The sequence below is a fragment of the Notamacropus eugenii genome, chromosome 2 (genome assembly GCF_028372415.1).
Source record: "Notamacropus eugenii isolate mMacEug1 chromosome 2, mMacEug1.pri_v2, whole genome shotgun sequence".
Classification (NCBI taxonomy): Eukaryota; Metazoa; Chordata; class Mammalia; order Diprotodontia; family Macropodidae; genus Notamacropus; species Notamacropus eugenii.
The window spans coordinates 349,295,866-349,302,625 of NC_092873.1; the positions used below are offsets into that span (position 1 = coordinate 349,295,866).

Here is a 6,760-nt window from a genome sequence, read left to right on the forward strand (position 1 = left end):
ACATTGTTTACCCTTTCCTATGTCAATTATCTGTTTAAGGGAGGAAGCCTACCACTTACTAGTGGTGGGGTTTCTTTCCTTATCACTGAGACATATGCTTACCCAGCTGGAATCCCAAGGCCTGACCAACATTACTTTGTTAATTGTCTTGTCTTACTAAATTTATGATTTGTTCAACTAGGAGAGTTCCCTTCTCACGGCAAAATGTATATAAGCCAGAAGATTTCTGCACTGGGTAGCCAGAACATTTCTGGCTCCATAATGCATTATGTTACCGTTGTCTTTAATAGGGAATTGATCAATTAATTAATTAAATCATAAAATGTATGCATTAGCCTGTTGCCTTTTCTTAATAAAGTTTTCAGGTCAACAAGTCCTATAGATTATCACATCCTATATTTTAGCTTACCCCAAAGGGCTAATCTTTTGTGTTAGAGTTCTATGTTTACTAGAATATAAACTCCATGAGGGCAGAGACTGTGTCTTAACTTTGTACCTTTGTTAGTACCTAACACTGCTCTACCCAGAACAACAGCTTAGAAAATGTTTCTTGAGTTAAAGAATAAATAAATTAAGGAATCTGGTTAAATACTGTTTAATTTCAAGATGGAAATAAGTCTCAAGATTCTGGGCATCTCTCTGGAAATACTCTCTCCAAACTCTTAACTGAGTTATTTTGAAACAATCCGAATGTTTATAATAGTAACTGCATATTTATGCAGCACTAAAGCATTTATGAAGCACTTTCCTTACTACTACCCTATGAGGCAGGGAGTACAAATATTATACTCATCTTATATTTAGGTGAAATGAAACATCAAAAAAATTAAGGAACTCATTCAGTGTGCAGTTGTCTTCCCCATTAAAGTATACTCATTAGAAACAGAAATTGTTTTATTCACTGTATATTTATACCCAGCATCTTGCATGTACTATATACAAGCCAGGAACATGTACACTTGATTGAAGTATCAGAGGCCAGTTTTGAATCAAGATTTGATTCCAATTACAAGGCTAGAGCTTTTTTTCATCATATTTTCAGAACATCCTTTGCCTTTTTGCTGGTACTAACATTCAGTGGGAGAATTTACTTCACATCAAATGTAGTAGATAATGAGGTAGGCAACTAAGACTATATATTGCAGACTAGTTACTAATCTCAATTGGAAGCAGTTTCCTTGCCAAGAGTTAATGTCCTCCATCAAGGAAATCACAGATCCAGTCTGTCTAAATCTTGAGATATTGTCCAAGTCATTAGCTGTGGTGAAAACTCTCTTACTGAATAATTTGAATTAAGTGGGCCATTGACTGGGGCTTAAAAATCCTTGTCGGAAACTGTCAGAACTTGGAAAGAATTGCCTCGTTCTCTGTAGTAGCCTTTAAATTTGAAGGCTTTATCTTGCTCTGGGAAGCCTATTATTGCTTATTGCTGGAGGAGGAGCAATTAGAAAGGCCTCAGGCAGGCTTTTCTTCTCTTCCAAAGTCCTCTTGCTCTCATTTATTGTGTTTGCTTCTTCTATTCTATTTGTTTGCCTTTGACCCGTTATTCTGTCTTGACTTTGTGTTTTCCTGTGGTCTATGTATCCCAACTATCTCTTTGATTTACTCCCACCCAGTGCTCCCAGTCTTTTTCTCCTTTCCGGATTCATGCTTAATAGTACTAACTTTTCCCTACCATTACCCATGACATAACCAGGAGACTGTGTTGTGGTATGAATGGCATTTTATTTTACTGTGAATGACATTTCAAAACGGGATTTGACTATTTTATTTGGGGCCTCAGAAAGGTTGAAAAGGTTTGTCCTTCCTATTCTAGGACTACTTCATGAATAACTAACTACAGGGGTAGGAAATAGTGAGACAAGCACAACAATTTATTTGATTTAAAATGAACTTCCCTAAAAGATATAACATTAGGCTGAAAGTGAGTCTGTTAATGTTTGGATGAGTTTGTTTTTGCATAACTCAGAAGGTCCTCTTGACAATACCCATCTCTGGGTTTAGCTGCCTTCATCCAGTTGGCTTTCTCAGCACATTGTCTTGCCATATGTATGTGGAAATTGTTGTAACAGTTTTTCCACTCCCATGGAACAGATGTCAGATCCCTCTGGATCCTCGTTCCCTTCCATTGGCCTTGATGTATAACTGTGGCCTCGTTGTCACAATGAATCTTTATGTTCTTGTCCTTTTATAGGCTTCCCAAGTATTGCTGAGGTTTCCAGAATTTTAATTGATAACATCTCCTTTTGGCTGCATTATGTTTTTCAACCCTAAAACTATATCCTTCCCTAACAGTTTAGAGTCCTATTTCTAAAAATACACAGATGTGTCCCTCGACCTTTTGCTCTCTGCTCTTGCCAGTAGTTCTTTTGTTTCTTTGGCTTTGATATGAGTGGTCTTGCTTGAAGACCCTTGATGATAAGAATGGTTGAGCTGTTGGTTAAAAGGAGGTTAGTGGAAAAGATGTTGCACAGCAAACACATTCATTCTTCCCTCTCCCTCTTCCCTCACAACCAATCAGTTGTCAAGTCTTCTCCAATCTACCTCTATAACATCCCTCACATCTTTCTCCTTTTTTTTCCTCACATAACTGACACGTTTGGCTGGGCCCTCCTGACATCTCAGCTGGATGATTGCAAATCTGACTGGTCTCTGCTTCCAACCCATCTTTCACACACCTGCCAAACTCATCTTCAAAATCTTCAGTGATTCCTTATTGAGGTTAGAATAGAATATGAATTCCTGAGCTTGGCATTTGAAGACCTTCAAAATCTAGTTCCAGCCTATTTTTCCAGACTTATTTCACTTTATTCTCCTTTACTCACTTTATATTCCAGTCAAACTGGCCTATTTGCTGTTCTCCAAACTTAGCATTCCATTTCACACCTCCATATCTTTGCACATGCTGTTCCCCAGTCCTATAATGCATTGCCTTTTTACCTTTACCTCTTATAATCATTAGCTTCCTTCAAGGCTCAATTTGAGCAGTTTCTTCCAGAAAGGCTTTCCTGATACAGAGTTGTAAGTATTCTCTTCTACTTCAAATTATCATGTATTTCTCTGTGTAAATTGAGGCCCAAAGAAAAGCATGAGAAGGAATAAGGCCCTAAATCTCCTGACTCTAGGTCTACCAAAACCTTAAGCAGACCTCCTTTCTTGTTGTCCTACTTCAGCTGAAAAGATAAAGAAACAAGCCGGATTTTTGCAGATTTTATCCCTTTAGCAGGAGATTTGTTTTCCCTACTAGTGGGACAGATTTAATGGAACCACAGAAGGTCTAATATAAATTCTTAGGAACATGATAAGGATCATAGTATATTAGGTGAATTCAATTCCATTCATTTCCGTCCAGTGCCTTTCAGAATCCTTTCTTTCTATTACATTGTTCTGGGCAAGACCTGATTCAGTTTAGTCTGATGGAATTAGAATCAGATGAGACAGTCACAGACCATAAAACATTTAGCAAAAGGAAGCTTATTAAAATTAGCATGGAGAAGATATTTAGTAAAGATATATAACAAAAATATAATGAGTGAGTAAGTAGAGAAATATACAACTAGGAAGAAAGTGTAGAGGGGAACAGGTAACACCCAAATCTCACTGATATCTAAACTAGTCAAAGGAGGTGATATAGTTGGGAGCAAATATTCAATTGACAAGGAAACAGGAGGAAAAGGAGAAGGTGGAAGGAAGAATAAGGGAGGGATTAGTTCTAAGCAAAATGAAGTCTAACCAAAGCTGTATAAAAATATTTATAGCAATTGTTTTTGCAGTAACACAGAATTGGAAACTGAGAGGGAACCCATCAGTTGGAGAATTGCCAAACAAGTTATGGGGTATGCATGTATATGAATGTATGTGTGTACATGTGTGCGTGTGTGTGTTTGTGTGTATGGTGTGTATGTGTTGTAAAATACTATTCAGTTAGGCTTCATATATTTACTAACTTGTGACCCTGGACAATTCACGTTACGTCTGCTTTCTTCAGTTTCCTCAGCTACAACATGCAGTTAACAGCAGCGTCTACTCTCAGGGATGTTGTATCAAATGAGACAATATTTGTAAAACAAAACAAAACACTTAGCACATTGCCTGGCACAAAGTAGATGCTGTATGAATATTTTTCTCCTTCTCTTTCCCCTTCCCTACCTTATAAAAATTATTTACAGAAGAACTGATGCAAAGTGAAGTAAGCAGAACCAATAGAAAAATTTATAAGATGACAACATCATGAAGACAAACAACTCTGAAAGACTTAGAAGCTCTGATCAGTGTCATGACCAATGATGATTCCAGAAGATTCATGATGAAGTGTGTTGCCCACCTTCCGAGAAAGAGATGATGAACTTATTTCACTATACATGTTTGTAAAAGGGGCTTTGCTTTTCTTTCTTTCTCAATTTGTGGATGGGACAGAAGGTCAGAGGAAGAGAAGGCAGATGTTTGACAAATGAAAATTTTTATTTTAAAAATATTTAGGATTTAACGCTCTCTGTTGGTGTAGGTAGACCCCTCGGCCTCTGCTCTCTGAGCTCTGTGGAGGAAGCCCCATCCAGAAACTCAACATGTCTATTTACAAGATCCAGGAAAGAGACATCTTTGACTCTCATGGAAACCCTACTGTTGAAGTTGATCTCTACACTGAAAAAGGTCAATTCCGAGCTGCTGTGCCCAGTGGTGCTTCTACAGGTATCCATGAAGCCCTGGAGCTCTGAGACAATGATAAGACCTACTACATGAGGAAAGGTGTCTCAAAAATGGTTGAGCATATCAATGAAACTATTGCCCTAACCCTGATTAGCAAGAAACTGAGTGTTGTGGAGCAGGAGAGGATTGACAAATTGATAATAGAGATGGATGGCACTGAGAATAAATCTAAATTTGGAGCAAATGCCATTTTGGGAGTATCTCTGGCTGTTTGTAAGACTGGAACTACTGAGAAAGGTGTCTCCCTGTACCGTCACATTGTTGACCTTGCAGGCAACGATGAAGTCATCTTGCCCATTCCAGTCTTCAACGTTATCCATGGTGGCTCCCAAGCTGGTAACAAGTTGGCCATGCAGGAGTTCATGATCCTCCCTGTTGGAGCAGCAAACTTTAAGGAGACCATGCGCATTGGAGCTGAGGTCTACTACAACTTGAAGAGTATGATTAAGCAGAAATATGGACAGGATGCCACCAGCGTAGGGGATGAGGATGGCTTTTCTCCCAACATCCTGGAGAATAAAGAAGCTCTGGACCTGCTAAAGAATACTATTGGTAAGGCTGGCTATACAGATAAGGTCATAATTGACATGGATGTTGCTGCCTCTGAATTCTTCCGTTCTGGGAAATATGACTTGGACTTCAAGTCTCCTGATGATTCCAGCAGATATATCTCCCCTTCTGAGCTTGGGGACCTCTACAAGAGCTTCATCAAGGATTATCCTGTGGTATCTATTGAAGATTCCTTTGACCAGGATGATTGGGAAGCTTGGAAAAATTTCACTGCTACTGCCAGCATCCAGGTGGTAGGAGATGATCTCACAGTGACCCATCCCAAGTGAATTGTAAAAACTGTGAATGAGAAGGCCTGCAATTGCCTCCTACTCAAAGTGAACCAGACTGGCTCAGTGACTGAATCTCTCCAGGTGTGCAAGCTGGCCCAATCCAATGGGTGAAGAGTAATGGTTTCCCATTGTTCTGAGGAGACTGAAGATACCTTCATTGCAGACCTGATGGTGGGTCTCTGTACTGGGCAAATCAAGACTGATGCCCCCTGCCAATCTGAGCATCTGGCCAAGTATAATCAGCTTCTCAGAATTGATGAAGAGCCGGGCAGCAAGGCTAAATTTGCTGGAAGAAACTTCAGAAACCCTCGGGCTAAGTAAGCTCTGTGTCTAGGAGGCCTAAGAGCTCACAGGTGCCAGCCACCTCTTTAGAAGTCTGCTTCTGTTCTAAGAATAAGTAGCACTAAGTACTAAACCAATCTTGTTTTGGGGGCAAGGGCCTCTGCTGCTTAACTTTCCTCTCCCTTCAACCTTTCTATGATCTCACTGCTTCATTAGAACTATCTTATACTGGAGCCTACCTGATCATCTGGCTCTCTGTCAGAAGACCCTTTATCATCTTGTGACTGGGATAGATTGACCTGTTCTCACCCCCAACCCTGGTGTTGATATGTGGAGCCATGTACTTGTGATGCAGCTCGACAAGCCCACAGGCCAAATCCTTAGTGGCTTCTACGTGCAGAATAAAAGTATTCAGTAACCCACTGGGGAAAAAAAAAAATTTAACAGATAGGTAAACAAGAATGAAATTAAGTACCCGAATAGGATTTTAGAAAAGTTAGATAGAATAGACCTTTGGCAATCACAGAATGAGAATAAAAAGAGAGCTACATATTTTTTCAGCTGTGATGGCATCTTTGAGAAAATGTATCATGGGGGAGCGGAGCCAAGATGGTGGAGTAGAAATAAGGAGCTATAGAAACTCCCCCACATAATCTGTAAAATACCTGTAAAAAATGACCCTAAACAAATTCTAGAGCAGCAGAAGCCACAAAATGGCAGAGTGAAAGAGATTTCCAGTCCAAGATAGCGAAGAAGGCCAAATGGAAAGGTCTATTGCACCAGGTGTGGAGCAGAGCACCACGTGGCAGGGACAGGACCCAGAACCAGCTTCAGGGAGCCATCAGCAGCACCAGTTCCCAGATTGCTCAACCCACAAATGCCAAAGACAGTTTCAAAGGTCAGTGAGAAAGCTCCTTCACCCAGGGGAA

The 6,760-nt window shown here is 39.9% G+C and overlaps 1 pseudogene; it reads left to right on the forward strand.

Moving 5' to 3' along the window:
* Positions 1 to 4,501: 4,501 nt before the first annotated feature.
* On the forward strand, positions 4,502 to 5,870 carry LOC140523994 (alpha-enolase pseudogene; annotated as a pseudogene).
* Positions 5,871 to 6,760: the final 890 nt, after the last annotated feature.